The following is a 21,808-nucleotide window of genomic DNA, read 5'->3' on the forward strand; positions in this document are numbered from 1 at the left end:
AATGGCTCTTCATGTGTTCTTCCTATGTCTTAACTGGATTATTTGTTTTATGGGTATTGAGTTTGGTAAGTTTTGTATATATTTTGAATATTAATATTAACCCTTTATCAGATATGTCATCTGCAAATATCTTCTCCCAATCCGTTACAAGTTATTCATGAATTATTCGTGGGGTAATGTTTTGAGAATGTCAGTTCCTTTACAACATTTTATCCAATGTTTTAACATCCACTGACAATTCTTTCCTACATCTGTTATTACTCTGGAGGTTGTTAACTGATAATTGTCCAATTCTATTATTATTTCTACAGGTATTATTCACATTCCCCTATAAAGGAGAGATTTTTGTTTTGCCCAGTCTCTCCTTTGTTTCTTTTTTTAAGTTAGATATTTCATACTCTGTTATATCATTGTTCATTCTGATGTTTAAATAATTCCAAATTTGTCATTGGGCAGTTCTTCACATTGGCTCCTGTATCATTTTGACATGTTCTCTGTTGTGTTTGACCACTTTTAAACTTTTTATCACAAGATGATATTTCAGTTTCATTTAATGTTTCTTTCTTTGCTTTGTGTTGTTTTTCTGCCCTAGACCTGGAATTAGACATACCCTCCAGGGTGCTAGATGTCCTCATTGTTACTGTGTGTCATGAACTCTTGGCCTTTTCAGTAGACACAGCTTGAAAAAAAAAAATTTAAATTAAAAAGTATGAGCATCATGAATTCCTACTGAAACCTAAAATACAATCCATAATCTCATGGTTTTTCTCTTGTTACCCTCTTCTGTATTTGCATCTCCTTTCTTCCATAGAGAATCCTGGGTCTTATTTTTCTTTAGTGCTGTTAGGTTATTAATTTGAGTTATGGTTGGGTTAATCTGGTGCATATATTTTTATTTTTTCATCTTCATTTATTTTAACATTTTGAATATACAACATGAATATGGTTCAAATATAAAAATTATATCAAAAAGTATACTTAGAGACCTCTCAATCCTTTCCCTATCCATTCTACCCTGTTCTTTTACTCTGTAGGGATCCAATTTCATTTTTTGGTGAATCTTTCATGTTTCTTCTTTACAGAGGTAGATACTTATATAGTCTCTAAATTTACCTTCTTTCTTATTTGAAAATAGCATCAATAATGTTATGCAATTTGCTTATTTCACATATTAATATTAATTTCACATATTAATATCCTGGAAATTATCAATCACTTACAGAGATCTTTTATGTATTTTACAGTTATATAATATTACATTGTGTGGAAGTGTGATAATTATTCTACCCAATATTTTATGTATGAGTATTTATGAACATTCAGTGTTTTCTGCTCCCAGTTTGTTGCTTTCACAAATAAGTGAATAATCTTATATAAACTTTTTTTCTTCTCTATTGTTCAAAATGCATCTTCTGTGTAAATTCCCAGAAGTGGAATTCTTGAGTCAAAAAGCAAATGCTTATAAACTTTTCTTATATATGCTTAAATCCTCCATTACAAGAGTTGTAACATTCTGCCCTGCCCCCAGCAATGAAGGAGAGTAAGTTCTTTCCCCACATCCTATTGAGCAAAGTAACATTGCCAAGCATTAGAATTTTTGCCAGTTTGATAGGTGAATGATAGTATCTCAATTTAGGTTTAATTTGCATTTATCTTTTGTAAGTAAAGTTGAACATTGTTTCATATGTTAAGGTGCTATTTGAATATCTTGTTTTAAATGTTTATTTTTGAGAGAGAGAGAGAGGGTGGGGGAGCAGCAGAGAGAGAGGGGGACAAAGGATCTGAAGGCCTCTGTGCTAACAGCAGAGAGCCCAATGTAGGGCTCCATCTCATGAACCATGTAATCATGACCTGAGCCAAAATCAGATGCTCAACCGACTGAGCCATGCAGGCACCCCTTAATATCTTTTATTCTGAACACTCTGGTCAGTTTTTTAGTTGTTTTTTTTTTTTTTTTTTCATTTTTGATTTTTAAGTATAACTTATACATTAGGGATATTAGCACTTACTGTATAACATGTGTTTAGAATAATATTTTCTAATTTGTTATTTGTCTTTTGAATCCATTCTTGGAGTACTTTGGCTTCACAAAACTTCTTTTTTTTAACTAGTTGAATATACTCATCTTTTATTACTTCTGGATTTTCAATTATCTTTATAAACTTCTTCTGATACCCAGGTCATAAAGGAATTCATCTTTGTATTTTTTACCAGCTTTATTTATATATAATGTACGTATCATAAAATTCTTCCATGTAAAGTGTATTTTAATACATTCAGTGGTTTGTAGCATACTCAGTGTTCAGTATATAACAAAGTCATAATACCATCAATACTGTCAATTTTAGAGTATCTTCACACTCCAGAGAAAAACCCTGTGCTCATTAATAGTAACTCCTTACTTTCTCTCCTCTCCTAAGCCATAGTCCATTATGGATCTACATTCTGTCTGTGTATATTTGTCTGCTCTAGACATTGCATATAAAAGGAATCAGTGTAATATGTGGCCTTTCTTTGTCAGGCTTCTTTCATTTAGTATAGTCTTGTTCAGAGTTCATCCATGTTGTGTGATTTATCAGTACTTTATTTCTCTTTATTGCCATATAATAACTCCTTTATTAGCATTGCATGCTTTGTTTATCCAGTCATCATTTGATGAACATTGAAGTTGTTTCTTTTTTTGCCATTTTGAATAATACTGCTATGAATATTTGCATAGATGTTTTTGCATGTACATATGTACACGTTTTCACTTCTGTTGTGTATATACATGGGTGTGAAATTATTGAGGTATACAGTCACAGTCTAACTTTTTTGAGGAACTGCTGATTTGTTTTCCAAAGTGGCTGCATGTTTTAATTTTCCACCAGCAATGTATGAGGGTTTCAAATTCTCTGCATTCTCACTGACACTTACCTGATTTTTCAATTGTAGCCATTCTGTTTGGTGTAAAGTTTTATCTCATTTTGATTTTCATTTTCATTTTCTTAATGACTAATGATGTTGGACAGCTTTTCTGTATTATTGACTCATCATCCTTTAGTCATTGTTTAATTTGGTTGTCTTTCAAACATTTTTTTATTTTAAGTTCTAGTATAGTTAACATACATTGTTATATTACTTTCAGTTGTACGATAGAGTGATTCAACAATTCCGTACATCACTTGGGCTGTCTTTTTATTGTTGAATTGTAAGAATCTTTATATATCCTGGATACTGCTTTATCAGATAGATGATTTACAAATATTGTCTCACATTCTGTGGGTTTGTCCTTTCATTTTCTTAGTGTTCTTACCAGCAAAAATTATTAATTTTTATGATATCCATTTTTTTCTATTCTTTTGTTGCTTTTGATATCATACCAAAGAAGCCATTACTTAATCCAAAGTCACAAAGATTTACTCTTGTGTTGTCTTTCAGGACATGAAACATGAGTTTTAGCCTCATATGTTAAGGTTTTTTTAAATCCATTTTGAATTAATTTTAGTATGTGGTTTAAAGTAGTATTCCACCTTTTTGCATGTGGATATCTAGTCGTCACATCAACGTTTGTTGAAAAGACTCTTCTTTCCTCTATGGAATTGTGTTGGCACCTTTACTGAAAATTAATTGACCTTAACTGTCAGGGTTTATTTCTGTACTTTCAATTTAATTCTGTTGATCTATATGTCTGTATGCCAGTACCATATTGACTTGATTTACCATAGCATTGTAATAACTTTTGAAAATGTAATGTGTGAGTCTGCCAAGTTTTTTATTTCTCAAGTGTGTGACTGTTGAGGATCCCTCTAATGTCTATATGATCAGTTTGACAGTTTGTGCAAAATAGCCTACTGAGATTTTAGTAAGATATGTTGAATATATAGATCAAGAGGAGTAATGCTATCTTAATAATTAAATCTTCTAACTCAGGAAAATAGGGTGTTTATTTAGATATTTTTAAGTGATATTTTTTAGTTTTCAATATGTAAGTCTTACACTTGTTTTGTTAAATTTACTTGGAAGTATTCATTCTTTTGATGCTATTTTAAATGGAATTGTTTTCTTCATTTTATTTTCAAATTGTTTATTGATGGTATATAAAAATGTAATAGACTTTTTAAATTAAAATTTTTATTTTGGGATAATTGTAGATTCACATTTCATTATAAGATTTAATACAGAGAGATCCTCTGTAACCTCTATCCAGTTTCTCCAAAAGGTAATATTTTACAAATTAGTACAATGTGATAACCAAGACGTTGATGTTGATCCAGTGAAGATATTTAGAATTTCTATTAACACGGTGATCCCTCATGTTGCCCATTTATAAAACACCCACATATCTCCTACTATTACCCCACTGGAACCCTAGCAACCACTAATTTGTTCTTCATTTTTACGATATTGTTACTGCAAGAAAGTTATATAAATGGAATCCTGCATGTAATGTTATGGGTTACTTTATTTTCTATGGATTCATCGAAATTGTGGTATATATTTGTAGTTTGTTCCTTTGTATAACAAAGTAATATTCTTTGGTATGATAGTGCCATGGTTTAATGTTCACTCATTGAAGGACATCTGAGATATTTCCAGTTTGGGCCAAATACAAAGCTGCTATAAACATTCCAATATAGTTGAATGGAAACCAATTTGACAATAAACTTCATATATTGAAAAAAAAAACATTCCAATATAAGTTTTGGTGTGAACATAGTTTTCATTCCTCTGGGATAAATGCTTAAGAGTACAGTTTCTAGGTTGCATGAATATTGCATACTTTTTTTTTTAATGTTTATTTTAAGAGAGTCTGAGTGGAGGAGGGGCAGAGAAAGAGGAAGAATCCAAATCAGGCTCTGGGCTCTGAGCTGTCAGCACAGAGCCCGATGCAGGGCTCAAACTCATGAACTGCTTGATCATGATCTGAGCCAAAGTTGGATGCTTAATCGAATGAGCCACCCAGGCACTTCTGCACACTTAGTTTTTAAAGTAATTGCCAAACTGTATTGCTGAATAGCTATACCCTTCTGCATTTCCACTAGCTAGGAATGAGTTATCCAGTTCCTTTACAACCTAAGATTTTCTTTTTTTTCCTTTCTAAAATTTTTATAGTTTTACATTTCACATTTTAGTCCATGATCCATTTTGAGTTAATTTTTATATAAGGTGTAAAACAGGTGGAGGTTACAATTTTGCCTAAGGATGTCCACTTGCTTCAGCACCATTTGTACGGGTCTGTCTTTTATTGAATTGCTTTTGCACTTTTGTCAAAACTGAGTTGAGCATATTTATGTGAGTCTATTTCTGGGTTCTCTGATCTGATTCAATGATCCATGTGTATATCCTTTTGCTAATACCACACAGTCATGATAACTGTTATCTGTATAAGTCTTGAAATTTAGAAGAATGATTTCTCACATTAGGTGCTTTTTTAAAAATAGCTTTAGCTGTTCTAGTTCATTTGCCTTTCCATATGAATTTTAGAATAATAATACCTGTATATACATAAAATGTGACAGACTTTGAGTCTGGAGTTCTCTCTTGTCCAGTAAGAGAGTGGATGCAGAATTGAATACAAGAGAGGCTAATGTCCAGAAGGAGACAAGAGCCCTGAGTAAGGGTCCTTGCTCCGTATTTATTAGGATTGGAAGGCTTAAATGCATGATGGATGTGCAGAAAGAGACAATAAAACAGTAATCATTAACTCATATGTGTGAGAGAAAAGGGGTTTCAAAGATATGCGGTGTTAGGGGGTAGGGTGAATACAAATCAAAGTCCCAGAGCCGAGCAGACAGCCATTTACTGTCTGTTTATCTTAACTTTTCTAGGGGCTAAGACAAATAGAGCATGCTACCTCAGGGTTCACAAGGCATTTTTCTTGCTAATTAGCTTTGGGTGTTTCCGCCCTGCTGCGGTGGCATTCTACCTCTACCTGTTCTCAAACACTTTTGTCCTGTGGAAGTGGCTTTCCACTCTGTGCTTTCTTCTGTGCTGGGTGCTTTTGTCCTGTGGTGGCTTTCTGCCCTAAGCCTTGTTAATCCATTGGTGAAAGCTCAGAGGATTCTTAAACTTATTCCCCACAACAAAACTCACCGAGATTTTAAAAAGAAGCATGCTAAATCTGTGTATCAATTTGGGAAGAATTGTCATCTTTACTGTGTTCAGTCTTCAAATCCATGAACATCATATGGTTTTCCATTTATTAGGTCTTATATTTCTTTCACCAGTAGTTTGTAATTTTCAGTATAGAGGTTTTATACATGACTTGTTGTATATGCATATGAGTATTTAATTTTCTTTTGAATAGTTGCCAATGGTATTATGTTCTTAACTTCACCATTCATGTTTTCATGGCTAGTTATAGAAATAGACTTTTGTATATTGATCTTCTATCCCAAGATCTCGATGAACTCATTTATCAGTTTTAGTGGTATTTTGTAGATTTTCTATTTTGCCAGTCATGTCATCTACAGTAATGGACAGTTTACTTCCTTCTTTCCAGTCTTTTATTTCCTTCTTTCACTGGCTAAATCTTCCATTATTTCATTGAATAAGAGTGAAGAGAGTCAATATCTTTGTTTTGTTCATGACCTCCAGTGGAAAGCGTTCAGTCTTTTTACTGTTAAGAATGGTGTTAGCTGAAGATTGTTTATAAGTGCTGTTTATCAAGTTGAGGAATTTTCCTTTATTGCTTTTTTATTTTTGAGAATTTTTGCATAGAGGAGTATTGAACAACACTTTTTCTGCTTCAGTTGTGTGATCATGTGATTGTACTTGTTTAGCCTGTTTATATGTTGGATTACATTGGTTGTTTTTCAAATGTTGAACCAGCCTTGTGACCCTGGAATGAACCCCATTTGGTCGTGGTGTACAATTACATTTTTATATTGCTGAATTCTATTTGCCAACATTTTTTAAGGGTCTTTTTTTTTTTTTTAAGTTTATTTAATTTGAGAGAGAAAGAGCAGGGGAAGGGCAGAGAAAGAGGGATAGAGAGAATCCCAAGGAGGCTTTGCACTGTCAGTACAGAGCCTGACATGGGGCTCAGACTCATGAACTGCAAGATCATGACCAGAGCCAAAATCAAGAGTCAGATGCTTAACCAACTGAGCCACCCAGGCACCCCTTGTTTTTTTTTTTTTAAATATGAAACTTATTGTCAAATTGGCTTCCATACAACACCCAGTGCTCATCCCAACAGGTGCCTCCCTCAGTGCCAATCACCCACTTTCCCCTCCCTCCCACCCCCCATCAACCCTCAGTTTATTCTCAGTTTTTAAGAGTCTCTTATGGTTTGCCTCCCTCCCTTTTTTTTTTCCTTCCCCTCCCCCATGGGTTCCTGTTAAGTTTCTCAGGATCCACATAAGAGTGAAAACATATGGTATCTGTCTTTCTCTGTATGGCTTATTTCACTTAGCATAACACTCTACAGTTCATCCACATTGCTACAAAAGGCCATATTTCATTCTTTCTCACTGCCAAGTAGTATTTCATTGTGTATATAAACCACAATTTTTTTATCCATTCATCAGTTGATGGACATTTAGGCTCTTTCCATAATTTGGCTATTATTGAAAGCACTGCTATAAACATTGGGGTACCAGTGCCCCTATGCATCAGCACTCCTGTATCCCTTGGGGAAATTCCTAGCAGTGCTATTGCTAGGTCATAGGGTAGGTCTATTTTTAATTTTTTGAGGAACCTCCACACTGTTTTCAGAGTGGCTTCACCAGTTGCATTCCCACCAACAGTGCAAGAGGGTTCCCATTTCTCCACATCCTCTCCATCATCTACAGTCTCCTGATTTGTTCATTTTGGCCACTCTGGCGTGAGGTGATATCTCAGTGTGGTTTTGATTTGTATTTCCCTGATGAGGAGTGACAATGAGCATCTTTTCATGTGTCTGTTGGCCACCTGGGTGCCTTTTTTGGAAAAGTGTCTATTCATGTTTTCTGCCCATTTCTTCACTGGATTATTTGTTTCTCGGGTGTGGAGTTTGGTGAGCTCTTTATAGATTTTGGATACTAGCCCCTTGTCCGATATGTCATTTTGCAAATATCTTTTCCATTCCGTTGGTTGCCTTTTAGTTTTGTTGATTGTTTCCTTTGTAGTACAGAAACTTTTTATCTTGATGAGGTCCCAATAGTTCATGTTTGCTTTTAATTTCCTTGCCTTTGGAGATGTGTCGAGTAAGAAATTGCTGTGGCTGAGGTCAGAGAGGTTTTTTTCCTCCTTTCTCCTCTAGGGTTTTGTTGGTTTCCTGTCTCACATTCAGGTCGTTTATCCATTTTGGTTTTATTTTTGTGTATGGTGTAAGAAAGTGGTCTAGTTTCATTCTTCTGAATGTTGTTGTCCAGTTTTCCCAGCACCATTTGTTAAAGAGAATGGTTTTTTTTTGTTTGTTTGTTTGTTTGTTTTTTACCAGTGGATACTCTTTGCTGCTTTGTCAAAGATTAGTTGGCCATACATTTGTGGGTCCGATTCTGGGTTCTATGGTCTATTCCATTGGTCTATGTGTCTGTTTTTGTGCCAATACCATGGTGTATTGATGATTACAGCTTCGTAGTAGAGGCTAAAATCTGGGATTGTGATGCTTTCCGTTTTGGTTTTCTTATTCAATATTACTTTGGCTATTCGGGGTCGTCTGTGGTTCCATACAAATTTTAGAATTGCTTGTTCTAGCTTCGAGAAGAATGCTGATGCAATTTTGATTGGGATTTCATTGAATGTGTAGATTGCTTTGGGTACTTTGACATTTTAACAATATTTATTCTTCCAATCCATGAGAATGGAAAATTTTTCCATTTCTTTGTGTCTTCTTCAGTTTCCTTCATAAGCTTTCTATAGTTTTCAGCATACAGATCTTTTCCATCTTTGGTTAGGTTTGTTCCTGGGTATTTTATGGTTCTTGGTGCAGTTGTGAATGGGATCAGTTTCTTTATTTCTTTCTCTTGCTTCATTATTGGTGTATAAAAATGCAACCGATTTCTGTACATTGATTTTGTACCCTGTGACTTTGCTGAGGTCATGTATCAGTTCTAGCAGACTTTTGGTGGAATCTGTAGTTTTCCATGTTGAGTATCATGTCGTCTGTGAAAAGTGAAAGTTTGACTTCATCTTTTCCAATTTTGATGCCTTTGATTTCATTTAATTATCTGATTGATGATGCTAGGACTTCCAACACTATGTTAAACAACAGTGGTGAGCGTGGACATCCCTGTCGTGTTTCTGGTCTCAGGGGGAAAGCTCTTAGTTTTCCCCATTGGTGATGATATTAGCTGTGGGCTTTTCATAAATGGCTTTTACGATGTTTAAATATGTTATTTCTATCCCGACTGTCTTGAGGGTTTTTATTCAAAAAGGATGCTGAATTTTGTCAAATGCTTTTTCTGCAGCTATTGACAGGATCATATGGTTCTTATCTTTTCTTTTATTAATATAATGAATCACATTGATTGATTTGCAGATATTGAACCAGCCCTGCAGGCCAGGAATGAATCCCACTTGATCATGGTGAATAATTCTTTTTATATGCTGATGATTTTGATTTGCTAGTATCTTGTTGATAATTTTTGCATCCATATTCATCAGGGTTATTGGCCTGTAGTTCTCTTTTTTTGGTGGGTCTCTATCTGGTTTGGGAATCAAAGTAATGCTAGCTTCATAGAATGAGTAAGTTTTCCTTTCATTTCTATTTTTTCGAAAAGCTTGAGAAAGAGTATTCACTTTGCTTTAAACGTCCAGTAGAATTCTCCAGGGAAGTCCTCTGGTCCAGGACTCTTATTTGTTGGGAGATTTTTGATAACTGATACTATTTCTTCACTAGTTATGGGTCTGTTTAAATTTTCTGTTTCTTCCCATTTGAGTTTTGGTAGTGTGTGGATGTTTAGGAATTTGTCCATTTCTTCCAGGTTGTCCATTTTGTTGGTATATAATTTTTCATAGTATTCCCTGATAATTGCTTGCATTTCTGAGGGATTGGTTGTAATAAATCCATTTTCACTCATGATTTTATGTATTTGAGTCCTCTCTCTCTCTTTTTTTCTTTTTTCTTTTTTTTTTTTTTTTTTTTTTTTGAGAAGCCTGGCTAGAGGTTTATCAATTTTATTTTTTCAAAAAACCAACTCTTGGTTTCATTGATCTGTTTTTTTTGGATTCTATATCGTTTATTTCTGCTCTGATCTTTATTATTTCTCTTCTTCTTCTCGCTTTGGGGTGTCTTTGCTGTTCTACTTCTAGTTCTTTTAGGTATGCTATTAGATTTTGTATTTGGGATTTTTCTTGTTTCTTGAGATAGGCCTGGATTGTAATGTATTTTCCTCTTAGGATTCCCTTTGCTGCATCCCAAAGGGTTTGGATTGTTGTATTTTCATCTTTATTTGTTTCCATATATTTTTAAATTTGTCTCTAATTGCCTGGTTGACTCATTCATTCTTTAGTAGGGTATTCTTTAACCTCCATGCTTTTGGAGGTTTTCCAGACTTTTTCCTGTGGTTGATTTCAAGTTTCATAGCATTGTGATCTGAAAGTGTGTATGGTATGATCTCAATTCTTTTATATTTATTGAGGGATGTTTTGTGGCCCAGTATGTGATCTATCTTGGAGAATGTTCCATGTGCACTCAAGAAGAAAGTATATTTTGCTGCTTTGGAATGTAGAGCTCTAAATATATCTGTCAAGTCCATCTGGTCCAATGTATTGTTCAGGGCCATTGTTTCTTTACCGATTGTCTGTCTAGATGATTTGTCCATTGCTGTAAGTGGAGTATTAAAGTCCACATTCTTACCACATTCTTATAAGTAAGATTGCTTATGTTTGTGATTGTTTTATATATTTGGGTGCTACCGAATTTAGTGCATAGAAATTTATAATTGTGTAGCTCTTCCTGATGGATAGACCCTGTAATTATCATATAATGCCTTCCTTCATCTCTTATTCAGACTTTAATTTAAAGTCTAGTTTGTATAAGTTTGGCTACTCCAGCTTTCTTTTGACTTCCAGTAGCATGATAGCCGGTTCTCCATCCCCTCACTTTCAATCTGAAGGTGTCCATAGGTCTAAAATGAGTCTCCTGTAGACAGTAAATAGATGGATCTTGGTTTTTTTTTTGTTTGTTTGTTTGTTTGTTTTTTATTCATTGTGATACCCTATGTCTTTTGATTGGAACAGTTAGTCCATTTATATTCAGTGTTATTATTGAAAGATGGGTTTAGAGTCATTGTGTTATCTGTAGGTTTCATGCTTGCAGTGATGTCTCTGGTACTTTGTGGTCCTTGGAACATTTCACTGACAGAGTCCTCTTTGGGATCTCTTGTAGTGCTGGTTTAGTGGTAATGAATTTCTTCAGTTTTTGTTTGTTTGGGAAAACCTTCATTTCTCCTTCTATTCTGAATGACAGGCTTGCCAGTTAAAGGATTCTTGGCTGCATATTTTTCCTGTTCATCGCATTGAAGATTTCCTGCCTTTCCTTTCTGGCCTGCCGAGTTTCAGTAGATAGGTCTGCTGCTACCCTTTTGTTTCTACCTTTGTTTGTTAAGGCCCGTTTTTCCCTAGCTGCTTTCAGAATTCTCTCTTTATCCTTGTATTTTGCCATTTTCACTATGATATGTCATGCAGAATATCGATTCTAGTTATGTTTGAAGGGAGTTCTCTGTGCCTCTTGGATTTCAGTGACTGTTTCTTTCCCTAGATTGGGAAAGTTCTCAGCTATGATTTGTTCAAGTATACCTTCAGCCCCTTTCTCTCGCTCTCTTCTTCTTCTGGAAATCCAATATATATATGGATATTGTTCAGTTTGCTTGAATCACTTAGTTCTCTAATTCTCCCCTCATGATCCTGGATTTTTTTTTTTTTTTTTTCATTTTTTTTCCCAACGTTTTTTATTTATTTTTGGGACAGAGAGAGACAGAGCATGAACGGGGGAGGGGCAGAGAGAGAGGGAGACACAGAATCGGAAACAGGCTCCAGGCTCTGAGCCATCAGCCCAGAGCCTGACGCGGGGCTCGAACTCACGGACCGCGAGATCGTGACCTGGCTGAAGTCGGACGCTTAACCGACTGCGCCACCCAGGCGCCCCGATCCTGGATTTTTTAAAATCTTTCTCAGCTTCCCCTTTTTCCATAATTTCATCTTCCAATTCACTTATTTTCTCCTCTGTCTCTTCAGTCCACACTGTGGCTGCCTCCATTTTATTTGCACCTCATTTATAGCATTTTTACATTCATCACGACTATGTTTTAGTCCCTTGATGTCTGTAGCAATAGATTCTCTGCTGTCTTCTATGCATTTTTCAAGCCCAGTGATTAATTTTATGACTGTTATTCTAAGTTCTTGTTCAGTTATGTTGCTTATATCTATTTCGATCAATTCTTTAGCTGTTACTTCTTCCTGATATTTCTTTTGAGGAGAATTCTTCTGTTTCATCATTTTGGCTAGTTTTCTGTCCGTTTTGAATTTTTAAAGCTTGTTATGTGCTCTGCACCTGTGAGCACTGCTATATTTATAAACGGGGCTCATATACTGTCCATGGCCTGGCCCTTCAGGAGGTGTTTTTTGGAAAGTGTTATTTGCTGTCATTGTGACTTTGGTTATTTTATTTCCCTACTCATAGTTATGTTTTGGACCTTCCACCGGGTGTGCTTTGATTTGTTCCTTGAAGTAGCTCTGGAAAGGAAAACAGACAAACAGGAAACAAAAACATGCAAACACACAAACAAATAAACAAAAACAAAAAAACTAAAAGCTAAAAACAATCCAAAAGCAAAAAAATAAGAAACACCAGCTAGAAGCAAAGAACAGGGTGGATGTGGTGCTGATGGAAGAGCACATACAAAGAAATGACAGGGGTGGAGAAAAAGAAAAAATAAACATTGACCAGGCAGAGAGACTAAAAGGCTTAATCAAGAGAGAGAGAGAGAGAGAGAGAGAGAGAGAGAGAGAAAGGAAAATAAGGAAGGGAAAAAGAAATTTAGATAAAGTTACTGAGAGAAACTATACTGCTTGATTATTCCAAAGAGAGAGAGAAAGGAATATAAAGAAGGAGGTGTAGAGCATGTATCAAGAGAATGGATTAAATGTGTCTGTTCAAACAAACCAATAACCAGAGTAACCAGCCTAGTGGAGGGAGAGTTAAGAAGCAAAATGGAATGGACAATATATCTATATAACAAGAATTGTCCTAGAATTAATCCAGGCAATTCATCAGCGCTGGTCTGGAGGAGGGGTGTGTTTTGGCATTGTCTATCCCGCTCCAGAAGACATGCAGTTACCCAGGACTGAGGGGCGTGGTTTGGTATAGGCTGGTCTCGCCTCCACTGTGGGTCCCATGGACCAATCCCTGAGGCCCCACCTTGGTGGTGGTGAGGAGGAAAATGGCCACCCCTCAGTCACTTCTCCATTACCCGTTGGGCCAGATCACTCCTTTGGAGCCATCCTCACTGTGTCCTGGCGCAGATGAAGCTGTCTCACTCCCCCGACTCCTTAACTCCCGCTCCATGAGTCCGGGTACTTGGGAAGCACCTCCCGATATGTAGTCCCTGCTGGTTTTGTCCTATGCCACAGTACTTAAGGGGAGGGGACCAGTTCCTGCTGTGGACTGCGCCCCTGATCTACCACCAAACCCAGAGGTTGGTCCCCTCCTCCCCAGGTGTGCACAGGACAGCTTGCCCCAGTACGACAATGGGATCTGCAGTTAGAAATCCTCTAACCTGTAGTTAGAGATGGGACCCCTCTCCGTCCTGGTCCGAAGTTTTTTTCTGTTGTCCAGATATAGGCCTACACTTCCCCAGCTGCTCTTTCTCTTCCCTTTGTCTCTCTGCAGAAGGGGATTCCTCCCCTCCATGTCTATGCTGCCCATTTTATTTTCCCCAGTTTGCAACCACCCACCTGTGGCCCATCAGGTTGTCCCAGTTTCTCCCTGGTAGACTCAGTGTCTTTTCCTCTCAGACTCTGGGTTCAAAGTCCTTTGGCTTCAGCCCTTCTTTGTTTGAGAGATGTGGGAAGTACCGATCTCCCTACTTCTCCACCATGTTGGTCCCTCTCCCAGTGTTTGTTTATTTTTGAGAGAGAGAGCACAAGCATGGGGGTGGGGGGGGGGCAGGGAGAGAGGAAAACACAGAATCTGAAACAGGTTCCAGGCTTTGAGCTGTCAGCACAGACCCTGACCCTGGGGCTCGAACCCACCAACTGTGAAATCATGACCTGAGCCGAAGTCAGATGCTTAACCGACTGAGCCACCCAGGTGCCCCAAAATTATTTAAAATTAAAGAAATGATAGTTGTGAAATGATTATAGTATAATATCTTTTGCAAAAAAGCATTGTTTTGGCTTATAATTTTGGGTTGAATACATTAAGAAAATTACCAAAATTCAATCACTATTATTTATTGTAGTTTGTTGTTCATTTACATCATTCAGTTTGTTTGGTAATAGTACTTTGTGCTTAGTTTACCTTTTTTTTTTTTTTTTTTTAAGAAGAATTCAGGGAAATTTTAGTGGGTAGGAATCATAGGACTTAGGCATGGAAGAAAATTTAGAGTAGTGTCTCAGGATAGATAATTGGTTATAGGAAAATCTGTTTTGAAATGAGTCTGCTTAAAATAAGGATCAGAATTTGGTGTAAAATATGGATCAGAATACTAATATTCATATAGAATTGAAAGGAATTATGAGTCACCAAAAATATCTTGAAAAAGAAAAAACAAAGTTGGTGAACTCACAGCTCCCAATTTAATAACTCACTACAAACCATAGTAATCAGAACAGTGTGATATTGGCATAAGAGTAGACAAATAGATCAAAAAAATATAATGTACTCCAGAATAGCCCATATGTGTATAGGTAATTGATTTTTCAAAGAGAGCCAATATCATTCAATAGGGAAAGAACTGCCTCTTGAACAAATGGTGCTTGAACAACTAGGTAAACACTTGTTTGTCAAAGAAAGAAGTCAGACTCTTACCCTCACACAATGTACAAACAATAGCCCAAAATGGATAAAAGACCTAAAGAGTTGAAAGTATAAAATACTTAACAAGAAAGCATATGGGAAATTCCTCATGATCGTGGATTTGGTAATGGTTTCTTAAATATGACACCAAATAAAAAATAGACAAATTGAAATTCATCAAAATTGAAAACTTTTGTACATTCAAGGACACTATCAAGAGGACATAATGACAACCCACAGAATGGGATAAAAAACTTGCAAATCATACATGTGATAAGGGTCTAGTATCCAGAGTATATAAATACATCTTACAAGTCAACAACAGAAAGATCAACCACTGAATTTAAAAGTATACAAAGGGCTTGAATAGACATTTTTCCCAAGAAGATATACAAATAGCCATTAGCACATGGAAAGATGCTCAACACCATTTATCATTAGGAAAATGTAATCACAACCACAATGAGATGATACTTTACACCCCACTATTATGACTGAGTTAAAATGACCGTAATGGCTGGTGGTGAAATGGGACCCTCTTACATTGCTGGTGGAATGTAAAATAGTGCAAGTGCTTTGGAAAACAATTTTATAGTTCTTCAAACAAATTAAACATGAAATTATCATCTGATCAGCAATTCAGTTTCTTGATATATACCCCCCAAAATTGAAAACAAGTGCAAAATAAGTACTTGTATATACATGCTCATTCAGCACTATTCACAATAGCCAAAAAGTGGAATCAGCCCAAATGGCCAAAAGGGTGATTGGATAGACAAAAGTGGTACTTACATATCATGGAAGTAGGTGGAATATTATCTAGCCAATGGAATATTATCTAACCATTCAGAGGAATGAAGTAATGCAACATGCTACAGCATAGGTGAAGCTTGAAAATATTATGCTACATGAAATAATCTAGACACAAAAAAAATCACATATGCTTCCATTTGTATGAAATATCCAGAATAATTAAATCCACAGGGATAGAAAGTAGATTGGTGGTTGCCAGGGATTAGGGGAAGGGAGGAATAGGGACTTGCTGCTTAGTGGGTAGCAGGTTTTCTCTTAGGATGATGAAAATGATTTTGGAAATAGAGGTAGTGGTTGCAAAACATTGTGAATGTACTAAATGTCACTGAACGTTACACTTTAAAATGGTTAATTTTGAAAAATAAATAGTTAATTTTGTATTATATGAATTTCACCTTAACAACTAAAACAAAATAGATTTATCTTGAAAAATATGGGGCATCTGGGTGGCTCAGTTGGTTAAGTGCTGGAGTTCAGCTTCAGGTCAGGTCATGATCTCACGGTTCGTGGGTTTGAGACCCATGTAAGGCTCTGTGCTGACAGCTCGGAGCCTGGAGCCTGCTTCAAATTCTGTGTCTCCCTCTCACTCTGCCCCTCTCCCACTCACACTCTGTCTGTCTCTCTCTCTCTCTCTCAAAAATAAATAAATGTTAAAAAAATTAAAAAAAAAAAGAAAAATGTGACTAAGATTTATGCAATCAGTCTCATTTTTCTTATGTCAGCTGTTAATTACATATGTTTCGAATAAACAACATGCTGAATTTTTGGTGGTATTTTAAAATCATAACATATTGACGTTTTCCACTAAACATTAACTTTCACACTATGATCATAGAAGGGGACAATTTTTAGAAAGGTATGTGGTGTTTCCAAGAACCAGATCTTAAGTTTTTGATACTCAAGTATTTATTTTTTGAAGCACTTATATCAATATCTTTATCTTATTCTGTGATTGTAAACTATTGTTGAATTTGTTCAGTCTAACTTTGAATAAATTAATTAGAATCTCTAGATAGTATAAACTTACATTTTATTTTAATTTTCAGTTGTTTTCACAGAGCCATTTCTTTGGGATTTTATTTCACTTGGGTATTTTGAAACTATGGAATGAATGAGTTTTAAATTGGATCTGTTTTTACTGTCAACTTAGCAATTTTCAAGTGGTACCTTATTTTCACATTCTTAAACATGGACAATACAATAGGTTAAATAAATACTGAATTCTTACCAAGCTGTATTTTAAACAAGAATTTTTGGTGATAGAAATACTTTTGTTATAGGAAAATTCTTCCTGACGAGAACAAGATAGAATATAAATGTCATCCTGAAAGAAAGAAATGACTAGATCTTTCACACTATAGCTTCTAGTAATCAGATGGAATAATCCATAATAGTAGGACTCAGAAAATACATTATAAAGATTTTATCAAAGATCATATTGATTATACATAATACTTGTAAGTAGGAAAATGAACATGAAGTGTTCAGCACATAATGTCAACTATTACTTTGATTGTAAATCATAAAAAAATGACTATATACAAAAATAACGCATTTATAATTAGCCGAGAACCTCGTTAGGATCCATTTCATAAATATTTCTAAGTATATACTGAGTTTGAATGCTGACTCTTGCTGACCGTAGGCAAACTGTGATTCTCACCTATAAAATACTGATGAGTAGAACTAATACTCTTCTGAGGTGTGTGTATGTATGTGTTTCAGCCTCTATAAAAATTTCTTCAGCATTTTTTAAAAATATAAATACAGCTCTTTAGCTTAAAGTGGAAATGGATGTCCTTGATCTGAGATACCTCCATAAAACCCATGAGATATGACGCGTGGTTAACTAACCACTTAACTAGATGATCCGTAATGTTTTATTCTACTTTAAAAGCCGTAATTCTTTAATGCTTTGGGTTGAAATTTAGTGTCTTATAATGAATTTTAGTTGTATAACTTTTATGTGTTTTGAAGTTATGGAAATGTAGGAGAATCCAGAATATGTGAGTGATTGGCAAGAACTATGGTCTCTATATGGTATAGTGGTTAAGAGTAGGTCTAGAGTTACAGCATCTAGATTTTCCCAGTACTTCTATTTATTAGCTATATGATTGATAGGATGTTTAATCTCCCCATGCTTCACTATCTTCATCTGTAAAATAGTAACACAGATAGGCTTATCACTGGATGATAAAGAAGATTAAGTGAAATAATAAGTATGAAATTCTTAACATATAACAAGTACCAATTATTTTCTTGATTATAGATCCAAAAGTTTAACATTTTCAGCGAAAAGTGCATATGATTGGACAAGAACTCTGCTAGAGTCCATTTTACAAATATTTCTTTCTTTAAAAAAAAATGTTTATTTTGAGAGAGAGAGAGAGAGAGTGAGTGAGCAGAGGAGGGGCAGAGAGAGAGAGGAACACAGAGAATCCCAAGCAGAATCTGCACTGACGGCACAGAGCCCAATGCGGAGCTAGAACTGCAAGATCATGACCTGAGCCAAAATCAAGAGTTGATTTCCCAGGCGCTCCAATTTTACGAGTATTTCTAATTTTTCTTTGTGTCCTTCCAAGTTAATTATTGTATCAATTTAAAACAGATTGAAGTTCAAGTTTATAATTTTCATGTTAGTACCATAAAGTTTGACCACGTTTCTGTTATAATTTCTTCCATTTTATCTGATATTTGTGATGACATGTTGAAAACATTTTATTAGTCTGTGGAATGAAGAGTGTAGTAGTTCCTGTAATCATATACTGTGGGAAAAGAAAGAGTAAATTATGGTGATCCAAAATGATTGATTTTAATGTGTTTACATACAAAAAAATCATGTTCATTTTCTTCTTAAAAAGTACTATATTCTTATTTACAATTAAAAAAACAAAATTTGTTGTGTTGGTAAAAAATAAAACTTTAAATATGATATATGTTATTCGGCACCTAAAGTTTTAGAATTTTTGTTAACAGACTATTTTAGGTTTCTTCCTCTGTTTTTAACTTAAAATTTGGATGGGACATGAATTTTAGAAAAGTCCCTTTAGCAAAAACTCATTTCACAGGTAGCTGACTAGCAAGCCTTTAAAGGAGCAAAGGTTTATTCCATTTTAATTAAGCCTCCAAAACTTTCAGGCTCTTGAAGTTTATAAATAAGCTCTCATATTTGCCAAATTAGGCAAGAAACTTTATGAGAACAAATTTTATGATATATTATGGCTTCAATTTTAGTTCAGCTCAGCAGGAAACCACTTTCTTTACACTGTGTCAACATTTTATTTTTTTCCTTTGGCTCTATTCAGGCAATGGTGTAATAAAGAGCATTTGTATTAAAATTACAAAAAGGAAATTTGTAAATCAACAGGTTGAGATCAGTGTCTGTTAAATATGGAATGAAAATTATATATTAATGAAAATCATTTCACTCGTGGCAGAAAAAAAAGTGGGGAATATCTTTTTGGATTTAATAAAAAAATCCAAACTTTTTTCAACTTCAAATATTTTTAAAGCATCAATGTTTATAGGTATTATCATTAAATTCAGAGAGAGATACATATGTATAATTTTCAGGGACTTATAAAAAAGGGAATATAAAATCCAAATAAAATATTAGGTACTGAATCTTTGAAAGGAATCAAGCGAATGTCATATTATCTTTGATCCTTCTGTAGGTTAGAAATGACTAAGTTATATATAATAAAATTGTTAAATTGAAATAGAAAATAGTACTTAATATTTATGCTACAAATACAAAAATATAAGTAAAGTTTTATTTTGCCTTTAATTTGGGGATGGATATTTTATCAAGGTATATACTTTTAGATTTCCAGTTTTCCCTCAGGATATTAATATCTTTCCATTGTCTTCTGGATTCCATAGTTTATGTTGAATAATCAGCTGTAAGGTTTATTGTTTTTTCCTTTGAAAGTGATGGGTCCTTTCTCTCCTCTTGGCTGTTTTTAAGATTTTCTTACCATCTTTTATTTTCAGTAGTTTGACTGCTGGGTGTTGTGTTATTTTACTTTTTCCAACGTGGGGTTTGATGTTCCTCCTGAGTCAGTGAATTAGTGTGTTGTATCAGTTTTGGAATATTCTCAGCTGTTTTCTGAAAATACTGCTTTGCCCTATTCTCTCAACCAAAGCTGGAGTCATATACTCAACTACAATTACATTGGGCTGTTTGATTTCCACATGTTTCTTTTCCTCTGATCTTTTCACCTTCCCCCTCCCCCCATTGCTTCTGTTTGGATATTTTCTACTGATCTCTTCATGTTCACAAATCCCGTGTTTTCTGTATTGAGTCAGCTCAAACCACTGATTTCTTAATTTCAGATATTGTGTTTTTCAATTCTAAAATTACTATTTAATTCTTTTTCATAGATTTTAATTCTTTGCTGAAATTTTACTTCTTTCATCAAGTGTGAATATTTTTCCGTATCTTCAACTTCTATTAAATAGGTTTTTTTGAAAGTTTAAGTTTTTGTAAAGTCCTTATCTTCTGATTCTTATCATCTGTGTGTCACTGTAGACACACACACACAGACACACACACACACATATAATTTTTTCCTTTTGTTATTGGTCACATTTTGTAATTTCTGTAATATACCAAATACTATTTATTATAAGATCATAGAAATTAATGTAAATGTTATTTAGTGTTAAGTGCCAATCACTTTAACTCAACTTCAAATTGAGATGGATAGAGTGAAAACTTTAGATATATACTTAGTCTACCTCGGGTTTTAAATGTCTTTAAGGGCAAAACCTGTTGTGTGCCATATTTCCGATGTGACTTTGTACTTAAGTACTGTGAAATTATGAGAAATTTTACTTTATCTTTTGAGTTCTGTCCCCTTTTCACCCCCTCCCCACATCCCATCTCCTATCTTGCTTGTGGTTGAGAGTAAATTATTCTTAGGGGAGATCTGAAGTGGTAGGCTCCACCTACTGTAATATGACTTTGACTCCTAATCACCACAGTACTATAGAAAACATTATTTGCCCTCTGACCCATTTTTTCCTCCTCATTCCAAGTCATCTTGTGCAGTCCTGGTTCTCAGCAAATCTCCAGCAGAAAACTGTCTATGTTTTAGAGTTCCAATGGATTTCAGTCTGTCATGCCAGCCTATGAACCATCAACAACTATGCTGGTTTCTCTTTTCCCTAGTAGTGTTCCTCTTTCTGACTCTTAGGTTATAAGTGGCAAATCTTCCTAGATATGAAAATAATTAGGAAGCTTGACTCACCTAAGGTGAGTCACCTAAGAAGTGATACCACTTTTCTCCTCATTTATCCTTATTAGTTCACATTGTTGTCTAATATCTTTAAAAATATAACTTGGAGGGACAACTTACCTTTTTTCCCCCTAGTTGTTGTGGAATCAGTGATTTGCCACTATATGCTGGTAATTTAGTCTTATAAAAGTAAGAATAAAATTTAGACCTATGTGTTTAGTCTTTTCTGTGTTGTATTTTTTTATTATTTTAATTTTTAATTTTTTTTTAAACCCCAGTTAGTTAAAATACAGTGTAATAATGATTTCTGGAGTAGAATTTAGTGATTCATCACTTACATAGAACACCCAGTGCTCATCTCAACAAGTGCCCTCTTTATTGCCCATCATCCATTTAGCCCATCCCCCCACCTAACACCCCACCAGCAACCCTCAGTTTGTTCTCTGTATTTAAGAGTTTATGATTTGCCTCTCTGTTTTTATCTTATTTTTCCTTCCCTTCTGTGTTCATCTGTTTTGTTTCTTAAATTCCACATATGAGTGAAATCATATGATATTTATCTTTCTCTGACTTATTCCACTCAATATATACTCCAGTTCCATCCATGTTGTTGCAAATGGCAGGATTTCATTTTCTTTGATTGCTGAGTAATATTTCATTTGTGTGTGTGTGTTTGTGTGTGTGTGTGTATACACCCACATATATATAAAACATCTTTATCCATTTGTTAGTTGATGGACATTTGGGTTCTTTCCATAATTTGGCTATTGTTGATAGTGCTTCTATAAACGTTGAGGTGCATGTGCCCCTTGAATCAGCACTTTTG

At 34.9% G+C, this 21,808-nt stretch overlaps 1 protein-coding gene across 15 annotated transcripts in view; it reads left to right on the plus strand.

Moving 5' to 3' along the window:
• The window catches only part of GPHN (gephyrin), a 621,678-nt gene that overhangs the window by 138,118 nt on the left and 461,752 nt on the right, over positions 1-21,808 (plus strand). The gene's annotated exons all lie outside the window — the stretch shown is intronic.

The sequence above is a fragment of the Panthera onca genome, chromosome B3 (genome assembly GCF_046562875.1).
Source record: "Panthera onca isolate mPanOnc1 chromosome B3, mPanOnc1 haplotype 2, whole genome shotgun sequence".
NCBI lineage: Eukaryota > Metazoa > Chordata > Mammalia > Carnivora > Felidae > Panthera > Panthera onca.